Raw genomic sequence first — 16,991 nt, forward strand, 5'->3', positions numbered from 1 at the left:
TCTACATCGATACTCCGCAAACCTCCTTACAGTGTGTGGCGGAGCGGAGGGTACTTCGTGTACCAATATCACCATCCCCTGTTCCTGTTCCAGTCGCTGGGAGAACGATTGCTGGTAAACCTCCGTGCTGCCTCGAATCTCTCTAATTTTATCATCATGATCTTCTCGCGAGATATACGTCGGATGAATCAATATATTGGCTGACTCTTACAGGAGTATACGCTCTCGGGACTTCAACAGTAGACCATAACGCGATGCAGAACGCCTCTCTTGCAACGCTTGCCACTGTAGTTGGCAGAGCGTCTCCGTGACGCATTCGCGCTAGGAACTGTGACGAAACGCGCCGCTCTTCTTTGCATGTGCTCCATCCAGTCCTCTTTCAGTCCTGTCTGGTATGGATCCCACACTGATGTGTAATATTCAAGTATCGGTCGAACGAGCGTTCTGTAGGCTACTTCCTTTGTTGATGAACTACATTTCCTGAGGATTCTTTTGATGAATCTCAGTCTGGGCTCTGCTTTACTCGCGATTAATTTTATGTCGTCGTTCCACTTCAAATCGCTCCGTACGCACACTCAGCAATTGTTTACTGATACAATAATGGGTATTTCTCTCTAAGTATTGGCAACAGCCTTGCCGCAGTGGAAACACCGGTTCCCGTTAGATCAGCGAAAGTTAAGCGCTGTCGGTCGTGACCGGCACTTGGATGGGTGACCGTCCGGGCGGCCATGTGCTGTTGCCATTTTTCGGGTGCACTTAGCCTCGTGATGCCAACTGAAGAGCTACTCGACCGAATAGTAGCGGCTCCGGTCAAAGAAAACCACCATAACGACCAGGAGAGCGGTGTGCTGTCCCCACGCCCCTCCTATCCGCATCCTCAACTGAGGATGACACGGCGGTCGGATGGTCCCGATGGGCCACTTGTGGCCTGGAGACGGGGTGCTTTTTCTCTAAGTATTCCCAGTACGTTACATTTGTTTACGGTGAGTGTCAATTGGCGCTCCCTCCACAATCTACAGATCTTCCTGCATTTCGCCAGACGTTTGTAGCGTCAAGAATTCTCTGTTTACAGTGGCATCATCAGTAGAAAGCCACTGGAACTGCAGACATTATCTGATACGTTATTTAAATATACAGTGAATTTTTTTTGTGTGTCTGTAATTAGTCATCGGACTGCTTTGCTGTGGCCCACTGCGAATTCTTCTCCTGTACGAATCTCTTCATCTCAGAGTACACTTGCAACCTGCATTCCCAATATCTTGTTCGATACATCCCAATCTCTCTCTTACTCTACAGTGTTTGCCCTCTGCAGCTCCCTCTATTACCATGGAAATCATTCCCTGATGTCTTAAAAGATGTCCTACCATTCTGCACTTCTCTGTGTCAGTGTTTTCCACAAATTCCTTTCCTCTCCGATTCTGCGCAGAACCTCCATATTTCTTCCCTATCACTCCACTTAATTTTCAACATTCGTTTGTAGCAGCACACCTCAAATGTTCCGATTCTCTTCTGTTCCTGTTTTGCCACAGCCCATGTTTCGCTGCCATACAGTGCCGTGCTCCAAGCGTACATTCTCAGAAATGTCTTCCTCAGCTTAAGGCCTACGTTTGATACTAGTAGGCTTCTCTCGGCCAGTAATGCCCTTTTTGCCAGAGCTAGTCTGCTTTTGATGTCCTCCATGCTTCATCTGTCTCTGGTTATTTTGTTGTCTAGGTAGTAGAATTCCTTAATTTCACCTAGATAGTGACCATCAATCCTGATGTTAAGATTCTCGCTGATCCTATTTCTGTTATTTCTCATTACTTTCGTCTTCCTTCGATTTTCTCTCAGCCCTTGTTCTGCACTTATTAGACTGTTCATTTCATTCGGCAGGTCATGTACGCATTCTTCACTTTCACTCAGGATAGCTTTGTCATCAGCGAATCTTTTTAATTAATAACCTTCCAACTTGAACTTTAATTTCAATCCAGAATGTTTCTTTTATTTCCATCATTGTTTCTCCGATGTACAGATTGAACAGTAGGGGCAAAAGACTACATTTCTATCTAACACTCTTTTTCATCTGAGCACTTCGTTCTTGGTCGTCCACTATTATTATTCCCTCTTGGTTGTTGTACATCTTGTATTTACCTGTCACTCCCTATAGTTTACCTCTGTTTTCCTCGGGATTTCGAACATCTTGCACCATTTTACATTGTCTAACGCTTTTTCCATGTCGATACATCCTATGAACGGTTCTTGATTTTTCTTTAACCTTGCTTCCATTATCAATCGCAGCGTCAGAATTGCCTGTACCCTTCCTGAAGCCAAACTGATCGTCATCTAACACATCTTTAATTTTATTTTCCATTCTTCTGTGTATTATTCTTTTCAGCAACTTGGATGCATGTGTTGTTAAGCTGTTTGTGCGGTAATTATAGCAGTCGACAGCTCTTGCAGTCTACGGAATTGTGTGGATGATATTTTTCCGAAAGACAGGTGGTGTGTCCCCAGCTTCATGCATCCTACACACCCATGTGAATAGTCGTTTTGTTGCCACTTTCTTTCTTTCTTTCACTTACTCCTTAGTCCCACAGCTACCGCAGGGTCGGCGTGGTTACAACGGATGTGGCAATGTTCATGGCCAGAGGCCCTTCCTGCCGCCATCCCGTACCCCTCTGGACGTTATCAGTGCACCCCAACTGTCTGTGCCTGGTGTAAATCGTGAAATAGTGCGGACATGTTTCAAATGTCTGTGACGCATGTAACTGAGGCGCAACGTGGGGACCAGCACTGTATTCACATAGAGGTATGTGGAAAACCGCCTAAAAACCACATCCAGGCTGGGCGGCACACCAGCCCTCGTCGTTAATCCGCCAGGCGGATTCGATCCGGGGCTGGTAAGCCTACCCGAGTCCAGGAAGCAGCGCGTTAGCACTCTCGGCTATGCTGGCGGGTTGTTTTGTTGCCACTTCCCCTAATGATTTTAGAAATTATGATGGAATGTTATCTATTCCTTTTGTCTTATTTGATCTTAAGCCCTCCAAAGCTCTCTCGAATTCTGATTCTATTACTTGATACCCTATCTCTTCTAAATCAACTCCTGTTTGTTCTTCTATCACATCAGACGAATCTTCCCCCTGATTGAGGTCTTCATTGTACTTTTTCCACCTACCCGCTCTCTCCTCTGCATTAAGCAGTGGAATTCCTGTCGCACTCTTAATGTTACCACCCTTCCTTTTAATTTCACCGAAGGTGGTTTTGACTTTCCTATATGCTGAATCATTCCTTCTGACAACCATTTATTTTTCGAATTCTTCACATTTTTCATGCAGCCATTTCGTCTTAGCTTCCCTGCACTTCCTATTTATTTCTTCAGCGACTTGTGTTTCTGTATTCCTGAATTTCCGTGAACATTATTGCACTTCCTTCTTTCATCGATCCACTGAAGTATTTCTTCTGTTATCCACGGTTTCTTCGCAGCTACCTTCTTTGTACCTATGACTTTCTCTCCAACTTCTGTGATTTCCCTTTTTAGAGATGTCCATTCCTCTTCAACTATGCTGCTTAATGAGCTACTCCAGACTGCTGTATGTACAGCCGTAGAGAACTTCAAGCTTGTCTCGTCATTCCTTAGTACTTCTGAATCCCACTTCTTTGCATTTTGATTCTTCCTGGCTAACCTCTTAAGCTTCAAAGTACTCTTCATCACTATTAAATTTTGATTTGAGTCTATATGTATTCCTGGTTACGCCTTACAATCCAGTACCGGATTTCAGAATCTCCGCCAGACCATGACGTAACCTAAATGTATTCTTCCCCCCTCATCCAAATATATCTCCTCCTCTCCTGATTCTTGAACAGAGTATTCGCTATTACTAGCTGAAATTTATTACAGAACGCAATTGATCTTTCTCTTCTCTCACTCCTTTCCCAAGTCCGTATTCTCCTGTAAACTTTCCTACTACTCCTTCCCCTAAAACTGCATTCCAGTCCTCTTTGACTATTACATTTTCATCTCCTTTTCATACTGTATTATGTTTTCAGTATGCTCATATACTTTCTCTATCTGTTCATCTTCAGCTTGCGACGACGATATGCATACTTCAACTACCGTTGTCTGTGTTGGTTCGTTGTAGATTCTGATAAGAACAAACCTGTCACTGAACTGTTCACAGTAGCTCACTCTCTGCCCTACCTTCTTATTCACTACGAGTCTTACTCCCGTTATACAATTTTCTGCAGCTATTTGTATTACCGTATACCCATCCGACCAGAAATGGTTGTCATCTTCCCATCTCACTTCACTGACCACTACAATATTTTGATTGAGTCTTTGCGGTTCCCTTTTCAGATTTTATAGCTTTCCTACCACATTCAAGCTTCTGACATTCCATGCCCCGACTTTCAGAACGTTCCAGAGAAAGGATAACATTCTTCCAAGTGGCGGTGACATTAAGAATGCAATAAGAATTCCACTGTTAAATGTAGAGGAAAACGGATAGGTCAAAAGAGTACATAGAAGGCCTCTATGAAGGGGAGGGTTTGTATGATGAAGTGATAGAGAAAGAAACAGGATGCGACAGGGTAGAGATAGGGAATCTATTATTACAATCAGAGTTTAAAATAGCTTTGGACCACCAGAAATCAAATAAGGCAGAAGGGATTGATAAGATTCCATATGAATTTTCAAAATCATTGGAAGAAGTGGCAACAAAACGACTATTCACGTTGGTGTGCAGATTATACCAGACTTGCGATGTACCATCAGACTGCCGGAAAAACATCATCCACACAATTCCCAAGATTGCAACGAGTATTATCCCACTTCAGTTTAACAGCTCATGCATCCAAGTTGCTGACAAGAATAATATACAGAAGAATGGCAAAGAAAACTGAGGATGTGTTAGATGACGATTAGTTTGGCTTAAGAAAAGATGAAGCCACCAGAGAGCCACTTCTGACATTGCGGTTGATAATGGAAGCAAGACTAAAGAAAAATCAGTACAGCTTCATAGGATTTGTCGACCTGAAAAAGGCGTTCGGCAATGTAAATTGATACAAAATGTAAACTGATACAATATGTACAAGAACCAAGAGGGACCGATAAGAGCAGAAGACCAAGAACGAAATACTCATATTAAAATGGGTGTAAGACAGGGATGTAGTCTTTCGCAACGACTGTTCAGTCTGTATGCCGAAGAAGCAAATATGGAGATGAGTGGGGTAAAAATTCACGTTGGAAAGATATCAATGATAAGAGTGGCTGATGATATTGCTATCCTTAGCGAAAATGAAAAAGAATTGCAGGGTCTGTCGAATGGAACGAACAGCATAACGAGTACAGGATATGGATCGAAATGAAATCGAAGAAACACGAAAGTAATGAGAAGTAGCAGAACAGTGAGAAATTTAACATCAAAATTGGTGATCACGAAGTAGGTGAAGTTGAGGAATTATGCTACCTAGGCATCGAAAACACCCGTGACAAACGGAGAAAGGAGGACATGAAAATCAGACTAGCAGTGGCATAACGGGCGTTCCTGGTCGAGAGAAATCTACACAGGACTTAGTCTGAGGAAGACATTTCTGAGAACATATGTTTGTAGCACAGCATTGTGTGGTAGTGAAAGATGGATGTGGTGCTACAGAAGAATGTTGAAAATTAGGTGGACCGAAAACGTAAGAAATGAGGAGCTTCTTCAGAGAATCGGCGAGGAAAGTAATGTATGGAAAACACTGACTAGAAGAAGGACAAGACGATAGGACGTCTGTTAAGACATAGGGGAATAACTTCCATGGTAATAGCGTGCGTTGTACAGGGTAAGAACTGTAGAGAAAGACAGAGATTGGAATACGTCCAGCAAATAACTGAGGACGTTGTTTGCTGGTAATACTCTGAGATAAAGAGGATGACACAGGAGAGAAATTCGTGTCTGCCTGCAACATACCATTCAGAAGACTGATGGCTCAAAAAAAAAAATTGTTGCTAGCTGAAGGAAATAGCTGCTTTTGTAACAAATAGCGCTTGGTCCACTGTAGGTTGAAATTTAAAAATCACAAACCTTAGGGAAAGTTACACAAGGAACAAAACCCCCGAAGAAACGTTGCTTAACAGAAGAATTACTTCGATTTATAGACGAAAGAAGGAAGTACAAAAATGTTCAGGAAATGACAGGAATAAAGTCACTTAGGTGTGAAATAAGAAGGAAGTGAAGGTAAGCCAAGACGAAATGGCTGCAGGAATCATAAGAAAGAATCCATACCTTTGGTGAAATTAAAAGCAAAAGCACCAACATTATTAATGCAAGGGATACTCCCCTGTTAAACCCGCAGGAAATAACGCATAGGTGGTAAGAGCAAATTGAAGGATATTCGAGGGTAGGAACTACCACATGGTGGATACAAGTGAAAATAGGAGTCCATATGGAAGACATCAGCATAGATAATATTCCTTCTGAGTTTCTAAAATTATTGGGGGAAGTGGCAACCAAATAACTATTCAAATTCGTTCGTAGAATCTAAGAGTCTGGCGATATTTGATTTTCCGAAAGATATCATCCACATAGTTGCAAAGGTAGAAAAGACAGATAATTGCAAGAACTATCACGGAGTTTGCTTGAGAGCGCATGCTTACAAGCTGATGGAAGGAATAATACACAGGAGAATGTAAAAGAAAATTGAGGATCTGTTACATGATGATTAATTTGGTTTCAATAACGCAAAGGCACTGAAACTGTACTTAGTACTCTGCTTCGTGATGACTGGGTGTTGTGTGATGTCCTTAGGTTAGTTAGGTTTAAGTACTTCTAAGTTCTAGGGGACTGATGACCATTGACGTTAATTCCATTAGTGCTCAGAGCCATTTGAACCATTTGTACTTAGTATCTGAAGCAAGATTAAGAAAAATTGAGTTAGATTCATAGGATTTGTCTGCCTGTATAGGATGCTCTACAATGTGAAATGCTGATAGATGCTGAAAATATTCGATATAACAGATGTCAGCTATATGGAAAGACCTGTATTATACAATATGCATGAGAACCAAGATGGAATAAGAAGAATGGAAGAGCAAGAACGAAATGGTCAGACTAGAAAGAGTGTGAGACAAGGATGCAGCCCTTCGTCATTACTGTTCAATCTGTACAAAAAAAATAAGCAAAGATGGAAATGAGAGCAAACACGGTGAAAGAATATCAGTGACAAAATTCGCTGATGACATTTCGATCCACAGTAGAAGTGTGGTAGAACTCTAGGACCTTTTGAATGGAATGAACAGTCTACTGAGTACACGCTGTAGATTGAGACTAGACTGAAGAAAGATTAAAGCAATGAACAGTAGAGGAATAGAGACAAGCAGTAAGCTTAACATCAACATTAGGGGACCACGAAGTAAACGAAATGAAGGAATTCTTCTGCCTTTTAAGTAATGTATCCGCCGAAGGTGACACAAGGAATATACACCCAGGTAGTATATGCTTAAAATGTTTACCAAACTCAACAGTCAGTTCGGAACAGGAGGAAGTGTTAAACATTCGGATTTCAGTAAGGTTAAGTCTTGAATATTTATAGGACACAAAAACACTCTGAGTTTGACTTAGGACATGAATATTAACGAACGAACTGACTTCAAGAAGTTTTTTGTGTTATCTTGCCGAAAGAAGGTAAGTCTGAAGGCCGCTGGCTGTCCTCTCCTAAAACTGTGGTGAAATAATTATGAAACCAAAAGGATTTCTTGTATAATTAAAAAATATGAGTAACGTTATCACGACCGAGAATGTCACAGTGTCTTTCACCTTTGGAGATTTGCTTGCAAGGACTTCGAGTAATCTTATAACAGAACCACAGTAATTAGACAAATACACTCGGATAAGGACCCAAGAGAACAAGGTACTATCAATAATGAGAAGATATGGCGAAAGTCTAACTCTGCCTGATGTCAATGCTTAGCAGTCCGACGGCTCGTCATGGCGATGGCGTCCACGTCTTCTGCCAGGAAGGCCGTGTCGGTCCCAGACAGTAGCGCTGACTGAGAATCAGTTCCTGATGGATGGAATGCGAGTACATTCGGCACCTGGCCCAGTGAAGCCTCCCAGGGCCCGTGTGCTGTCCTAAGTATAGCCCCCAACGCTGGGATACAGACCGTCATCTTCCTGCCACTTGACGGGCGTAACACAGAGAATCGTGGGGCCGCCGGCCGCGGTGGCCGTGCGGTTCTGCCACTGCAGTCCGGAACCGCGGGGCTGCTACGGTCGCAGGTTCGAATCCTGCCTTGGGCATGGGTGTGTGAGATGTCCTTAGGTTAGTTAGGTTTAAGTAGTTCTAAGTTCTAGGGGACTTATGACCTAAGATGTTGAGTCCCATAGTGCTCAGAGCCATTTGAACCATTTGAATCGTGGGGCCAGCGACCTCTGACGGCACTGGGGTTGCTGTCTGGTGTGTGTTACTGGTGTCACACATTGACCTTAATTCGAGGAACAAAATTTCCGAGCATTTATGTTTTGACCATAGCCTTGTATAGATGCTAATCATTGACTGTGGAAAAAAAAAAGAGAACCGAAGCGTTTGAGGTCTGCTGCTATAACGCTGAAAACTATGTCGACCGATAAGACATTAAATGAATACGTCCTCTGCAGAATTGGCGAGGATAGTAGCAGTTGGTAAACACTGACAATGAGAAAGAGAAAGGGTGATGGGACATGTATTAAGGTGTTAAGGGATGACTTGGACGGCATCTGAGGAAGCTGTAGAGAGTAAAAGCTGTAGGGGAGGACAGAGGTTCGAACACACCCATCATAGAATTAAGTTAGCAAACTGACGCAGGAGTAGTCATGCAGAGACGAATTGTCTTACACAGTAAAAGTAGGATGGAGAGCTGCATCAAACCGGTCATATAATCGAAGTCCACACCACCATCATCAACAACAACAAACAACTATTTGTTTTGTACAGTGTTTAAGCTCTAAATGCAGAAGGTATGGGAGGACATCTCGTCATGGAATGTGGGACCTGGTGGGTTAAGTGAGATGGCTGGAGTGACACCTGTTGGGCAATGCGAGACTCATATATGGATGTAGTTGAAACTATCTCGGAATGTGCACATACTTTAGCAAGAATCATCAAGATATAATGAAACTCAAAACTAATTGTTAATTGGCTAATTCTAGATAGTAATATCACAAAGAAAGAAAGAACCACTGTTAGTTTGATACATGTATAATAAAGATTCGCTTCAAACTATATGAAGAGGTCTGGGGGCATGGGGACACCTTTGTTTAGCGTTATGACGGCATGGCGAGGTGGTGGGTGCAGACCATTGGTAGCTTAGACAGACAGTATTAACAGTCAAAACGTTTCATTGGCTGTCATTCGACTAGAGTAGTGGTGTCCCAATGGCAGTGGCGACCACACCCCCGCCGGCCAGGGTGGCCGAGCGGTTCTAGGGCACTACAGTCTGGTTCAAAATGATTCAAATGACTCTGAGCACTATGGGACTTAACTTCTGAGGTCATCAGTCCTCTAGAACTTAGAACTACTTAAACCTAACTAACCTAAGGACATCACCTACATCCGTGCCCGAGGCAGGATTGGAGCCTGCGACCGTAGCGCCTAGAACCCTACAGTCTGGAACCACGCGACCTCTACGGTCGCAGGTTCGAATCCTGCTTAGGGCATGGGTGTGTGATGTCCTTAGGTTAGTTAGGTTTAAGTAGTTCTACGTTCTAGGGGACTGATGACCTCAGAAGTTGAGCCCCATAGTGCTCAGAGCCATTTGAACCACAACATCCCCTCACAACACGTGGTTAGGACGATGCACGGCTCTGGCATGTTAGCAGCTAATGTACAGTGACGTTGGCTCACAGGAATGCCGACTCGAGTAGTTTACACGCCGATACACACTCCTGTTACTGGGACGTGGCCACTCGCGGACAGGCAGTGGCGCTGAAGACTGCGAAAGTACTGTGAGGTGATGCCAGCCTCCAGTGCTGGAAATCACCCCAGCGCCTGGTGCGTGGTCCTGACCTCAAGGGTAGCAGGCTGGCAGCTCCTGGACTGGCTATGGAGCAGCCTGCAGATGGAGCAGTACCAAGCGCAAACAGGACGACTTGGCACTGTCAAAAGGTGTGGTGGCAGACGGCCGAACCTGTAGCTGCTGTAAGTTTGCCCATGTCACTCGGTCGTCCGGCGTGGCCTTCTCGCCTCTGTAGATGCTGCTCGACTGTTGGTTCTCGTGTTCAGATTGGTGGGTATTAATACCCGTTCTCAACCCACTTGTTGTGTTGTTGTGCCGACGAGCTGTCTCCAGCCACGCTCGGCACAGCAAATCCGTGGCCGGGGAGTGTGGAAACGGCTTGCCTCGTCCTGCCACACCTCCGTTTTACCGCTGCGGTTGCCGTATTGTGGTGCTTAGTGCTCCCTAACTGAGCCAATACTGCAGCTGGTGTGCTGCACGTTAATACCTACCAGCTGCTTTGCACTGCTGCCGCTGAACTGCTAGTTTCGTAGTGGTGGCTTTGCACAGTGCTCTTAACTGGACGAAATTCAGGGAGAGACAATGAAGTACAAAAACTTTGATGAAATAAAAGATATGAAAATTTATTATGTAAAAATGAGAATGGATGAAAAAATGGGGAAAAAAAGATATGAAATATTTATTATGTAAAATGGGAATGGATGAAAAATGGTGAAGAAATGGCTTTAAATATTTATGTTATTTACTCTTTCAGTACGAACTTTGTTGTAGAACCCCTTATTTACGTGTGGTAATAAAAATTCATTTAGACAGAATTAAGCACATTTAAAATTACGTGAACCTTAGCAACGCTTTCATGCTGATAAATTCAAACTAACTTATTAATAACATTTATTTGAAACTTATTTAAATTAATTTTTTTGACATATTACGGCCTTAGCACACATTTTCTAGATGCAGTGGGTTTTTAAATATTTACTGAATTCTTTCCCGGCGTTAGCTATGGAACACAAGACTGTCTCTCTTAGCATAAAATGATTAAATATTGCCAAGCCGACCTGAACGTTTAATTATCGTTGACAAAACGCACTTCACTATACGTTTAAGTTATTTGCTTTAGAAATGGAAAGAACCAACAGATTAACAACTTCAACGTTAATTATCCGCCTATCAATACACAAATGTAAAGCCTGTAATAAATTCAGTCAGCCTCAGGATCGCTGTAAAAGAAAAATATTTCGTAATTCACTGCTAATTTTACCTGCTCCCAATTTACAGGTTTGGTTAATTTTATAGCGGAACAATTTTTTAAATGTGCCGCCGCTGCAAATAGTTCGGTCGCGGCACAGCCCAGCATCACCAACGATAATCGCTAAAAGTGCTGAAAATTCTGTAAAGAAATATTATAGATGACATGGGCAAGCTAATTTACTTTAGTAATACACAATTTTGATAAATTATACTGTATTTAGACCTTAACAATAATTTAAATTACACACCTGTATAATTTCTCCTCTAATGGCGGCTAAAGATAGATACAGACAAACGAAGTCTTCTCATCCATATAATGCTACGTCACAGGTTCCTCTCTTTCTCAGCTCTTGAGGAAGACGACAAAGAATGCACATTATGTAGCGCTATTTATATTATTGCTGATTGTGAATGTCTCTTTGTAATCTTACAACATTATTTTCCTCTGTGGCTATATTTTGCATTTTGTCATCGCAGATATTAACATATTTCGTAATTACATTATGACTATAGAGATATTACAATCATAAATACATCGAGAATATTATTACAGAAAATATTCCAATAATAACCAACGTCCTTTACACAAAATTAAATAACATTTTTTGTTAAACAATTACAGTATATACGAATTGCTTCATAGCGGCGTACATACTACAATTAAATGCCATTTCATTTTATTAATAGTGTGTGTGCTGCTAGGGAACGTTACAAAACCTATCACATCTCATTTAGTTGCCCTCCACTTTATAATGCTGAAGCCACTATGAACTTTCCAACTCCATCTTAACTAGTTTTCCTTTCATGTAACGAATGGCTCCTCAAGGTAAGCACTTCGAAAACACAGGCAGTAAGTATACAATAAAACACTTGCAGCAAGTACCATAGAAACCTTCCAACCAGCCAACGGAAAGCCCACATAACTCTATTACTACACTCCTGGAAATTGAAATAAGAACACCGTGAATTCAGGAAGGGGAAACTTTATTGACACATTCCTGGGGTCAGATACATCACATGATCACACTGACAGAACCACAGGCACATAGACACAGGCAACAGAGCACGCACAATGTCGGCACTAGTACAGTGTATATCCACCTTTCGCAGCAATGCAGGCTGCTATTCTCCCATGGAGACGATCGTAGAGATGCTGGATGTAGTCCTGTGGAACGGCTAGCCATGCCATTTCCACCTGGCGCCTCAGTTGGACCAGCGTTCGTGCTGGACGTGCAGACCGCGTGAGTCGACGCTTCATCCAGTCCCAAACATGCTCAATGGGGGACAGATCCGGAGATCTTGCTGGCCAGGGTAGTTGACTTACACCTTCTAGAGCACGTTGGGTGGCGCGGGATACATGCGGACGTGCATTGTCCTGTTGGAACAGCAAGTTCCCTTGCCGGTCTAGGAATGGTAGAACGATGGGTTCGATGACGGTTTGGATGTACTGTGCACTATTCAGTGTCCCCTCGACGATCACCAGAGGTGTACGGCCAGTGTAGGAGATCGCTCCCCACCCCATGATGCCGGGTTTGGCCCTGTGTGCCTCGGTCGTATGCAGTCCTGATTGTGGCGGTCACCTGCACGGCGCCAAACACGCATACGACCATCATTGGCACCAAGGCAGAAGCGACTCTCATCGCTGAAAACGACACGTCTCCATTCGTCCCTCCATTCACGCCTGTCGCGACACCACTGGAGGCGTGCTGCACGATGTTGGGGCGTGAGCGGAAGACGGCCTAACGGTGTGCGGGACCGTAGCCCAGCTTCATGGAGACGGTTGCGAATGGTCCTCGCCGATACCCCAGGAGCAACAGTGTCCCTAATTTGCTGGGAAGTGGCGGTGCGGTCCCCTACGGCACTGCGTAGGATCCTACGGTCTTGGCGTGCATCCGTGCGTCGCTGCGGTCCGGTCCCAGGTCGACGGACACGTGCACCTTCCGCCGACCACTGGCGACAACATCGATGTACTGTGGAGACCTCACGCCCCACGTGTTGAGCAATTCGGCGGTACGTCCACTATACGCCCTCGCTCAAAGTCCGTCAACTGCACATACGGTTCACGTCCACGCTGTCGCGGCATGCTACCAGTGTTAAAGACTGCGATGGAGCTCCGTATGCCACGGCAAACTGGCTGACACTGACTGCGGCGGTGCACAAATGCTGCGCAGCTAGCGCCATTCGACGGCCACCACCGCGGTTCCTGGTGTGTCCGCTGTGCAGTGCGTGTGATCATTGCTTGTACAGCCCTCTCGCAGTGTCCGGAGCAAGTATGGTGGGTCTGACACACCGCTGTCAATGTGTTCTTTTTTCCATTTCCAGGAGTGTATTTCAAAATCTGAAACATGGCTGTGAATCAGAAACTGTATAAATTCCAGAAGGTTGAAAAAATCGGCCTACCAGTTGCAAACCAAATGTTTATTTAGCCCTCAACCTAGGCCTTCATATTTCTAAAAATGTCTTCTTCAGAAAGAGTGGGCCTTGTTACAGCAAATGGTGGTAAATTACTGGATACTGCTGTCTTAAGCCACGGCATGTGATGTTTCTGGTGTTTATATCAGTTTTATACGTGACAGGTGCCACCTGGCTTCAGCTAATGTAATTTATCAGCATGTTATGTAACGAGATCCACTACTTCTGAATCGAAACCTAGGTCAAAGGTTTGGTTTGCAACTATTTGCCTAATTTTTTCAACCTTCTCTACTACTATTAATTTCCTATCCTTGTGGATTGTATTTCTCCTCTATCCCTGGAAGTTGGCTGTTTCATTTGCAACTACCATTATTCAATTACGTTACGTATTAGTTAACGCACATTTAGTGCAAAGATTCAGCTCTGTGCCAATTTATCAATTGCTGCCAACGTAGTCTGTCTTTGGAAGAGCCTGTAACGTTTTTAATCAGTCGCAGTGGTTGTGTAGTTCACGCATAACTATTTTCTTAGTTCGTATCGCGAAATTTAAGGAAAAGGATTTCAATGAAGCTTTATGATTCGAAAGCGTGAAGATCTGGTCGTTGTGCCTTTGTGAAGCGAGTGGGTTTCGACGCAAGGTACGGTATCTGTTTGCTAACAATCTATGGTACAACATTTAATGTTAAATTCATCACACTCCTTACAAAAAAGATTTGTTCAATTTTTTCACTACATATCTACATATAGGTTTTTGGTTTATTTTCATTTGTTCATCAGTTGAGAAGTTTATATGCCACGTGTTTCTCAGTACTAATGTTGCATTTATGTAGTGACTTAATTACTTTGGGAGAAAATTATATTATTCACATATCTTTTAAATAGAATTATCGTGTCTGGACAGAGGCCGCCTGCCTAGAGATTTAACTGAGTACTGTTAGCTTGAAACCATTCTTTGAATTGTACATCAACGCAGAAGATTAGTTTTCTTCCAATTTCATTCAGTGAACAATATTTAGTTGTGTTCTTGGAGCTGTAGTCAGCGCTGATCAGATAGTCTATACCCGCATTCTGTAGTTGCTGTATGCAGCGTTACCAACGTAGACTATTAAATTTTACTGTTCACTATTCCGTGTTACTTTCATAGTGTGAGTGCTGCCCTAGATCCCAAGCAGGACATCCGTATTAATGTGTTTCAGCGGCAGCGAGATTTCCTTCGAAGTAGACGTCCCCAGTCCGTGGCAATATGCATGATTTTTCAGCGGAAAAGGTAGTGGTCAGAGTTTGACGCAGGCTGCAGAGTTACCGTTTGTGCATTCGTTAAAGTGTAAGTACTTGATGTCTTGCATTTGTCTGCTATAATAAGAGTGTGGGGCCATATATCCATGGCACGCCACAGTGCTAGAAGCCCTGTATCTTACATGCTTTTCATACAAGGTCAGATGTTTGTTAGGACTATTCACGTTTATGTAGATTCAATTTTTCCTTTGCTGTGCCTACGTCCATTCTCTGTGGCTCGGTGATTCAGCGGTGAAATGCTTGACTGCAAATCCAAAGGCCTGAGATTCGATTCCCGGATAATACTAGAATTTACGTCTCTCACTTTTCGTTTGATTCACCTCTGGCAACGTTCGCTGATGTGAAAAATGCCGAGGTGCACTGTGGTTCGGAAACGACGTTAAGTTGTGAGTCCTTCACATAACTGGCTGCTTGAGTCAGCTCGAAGGTCAGATTGTGCCAACGCCGAACCACCTTCCATAGAACTGTCCCACCTCCTGTAACACTATGGTGTTCAAAACAGTCTTCCGTTGGATGACTGCTTTATTTCACATTGCCCATTGTAAGTCATTGCACTACGTAAGCCTTTCCTGCCCATGTCATATTCTGAACATTTTGCAGTCATATCACATTACTAGTTTGATGCATGGGTCCAAACATTTATGTGAGAGGATATGTTTTAATTAAAGTCATATTCCGAACTTACTTACATAGAGATAATCCGTCTTTCAAAACCCAGCAGCAAGCTTACATCTTCCATACATCAAATGCCTTGATCTTATCTATCGCCTCCTATGCCAACATTATCTGCATATTTGGCACCAGCATTCTCTCACTTACTCAGGATATATATTGCGTATTACCCATGGTCTGTTAGACAACATCCACAGTGCAAATCAATATTTGATGAGTTGTTTCAACATTTTCGTGGTAATCTCATCCCAAATGTATTTATTGGTTCAAATGGCTCTGAACACTATGGGATTTAACATCTGAGGGCATCAGTCCCCTAGAACTTAGAACTACTTAAACCTAACTAACCTAAGGACATCACACACATCCATGCCAGAGACAGGATTCGAACCTGCGACCGTAGTAGCACTGCGGTTGTGGACTGAAGCACCTAGTGCTGCTCAGCTACAACAGCCGGCACTGTATATATTATCAAGTTGTATTCCAAACCACTGTTCCCTTATCAGTAAGGTATTCTAAACCACTTGTGCCTCGATGAAAGGATGTATTTGGTTCGCAAGCGTGACATTTATCTGTTGTTGTATCCTGAACTGAAGTAAGCAGGCACACAAACGCTGTAGCTGGCCATTGATATTCTGAATATTGTCACTGGGATTCAGTTGATGTCCAAGGTTGCCTCCAACAAGTATCGATTTGCGACAAATCGAGGGATCCAGCTGGCGTAGGGAGTACCTTATTATCATGCAGGCAGTTCACAGAGAGACGTGCTACGTGTGGGTTGTCAGTGAGCTGTTGGAAGATGGTGCCAGGAGGGCACTGTCTCATGAGATATAACACAAGAGAGCATAGAGTGTCAGAGACGTGGTGCTATCCTACTGGAAGATGCCATCTTTGTAGGGTATGAAGGGATGCAGGTGGTCCGATATATTGTTCACATAGTCCAAACCCACGGTGGTGTCTTTGATTCCAGTCACAGGTACAACAGAAGCCCAGTTGTATTTAGCATAACATTACGTCCGTGGCTCAGTGCAAGCTTAAGACAGTCAGCAGCCATTCGCCCGATTGATGGCGCATACAAACACGACGATCGATCTTATTCGTCAGACCGGACCAGGCGACGCGTTTCTGTTGATCGGCTGTGCAGTCTCGACCATCTTGTGCGCACTGCATTCGTAACTGATGATGCCGTTGGCTCAAAATGAGAACACTTTATGGGCCGTCCGCTGAGGAGCCCCATTTTCAACAGTGTTCACTGGTCAGTGTGCGCTTCACCCTGCACCGGTACTGTACGCCGTCGCGAGACTTGCCACTGATCACTGCCTGTCTAGCATAACGGAGCAGGCGAGCGTCCGACCCTCAACTTCCTGTGGTGACACACTGATAAAAAATGGTTCAAATGGCTCTGAGC

General features: G+C 43.6%; 1 pseudogene; it reads left to right on the plus strand.

Moving 5' to 3' along the window:
• Positions 1 to 623: 623 nt before the first annotated feature.
• Positions 624 to 742, plus strand: LOC126282592 (5S ribosomal RNA; annotated as a pseudogene).
• Positions 743 to 16,991: the final 16,249 nt, after the last annotated feature.

This window comes from Schistocerca gregaria, chromosome 7, assembly GCF_023897955.1.
Source record: "Schistocerca gregaria isolate iqSchGreg1 chromosome 7, iqSchGreg1.2, whole genome shotgun sequence".
Lineage (NCBI taxonomy): Eukaryota > Metazoa > Arthropoda > Insecta > Orthoptera > Acrididae > Schistocerca > Schistocerca gregaria.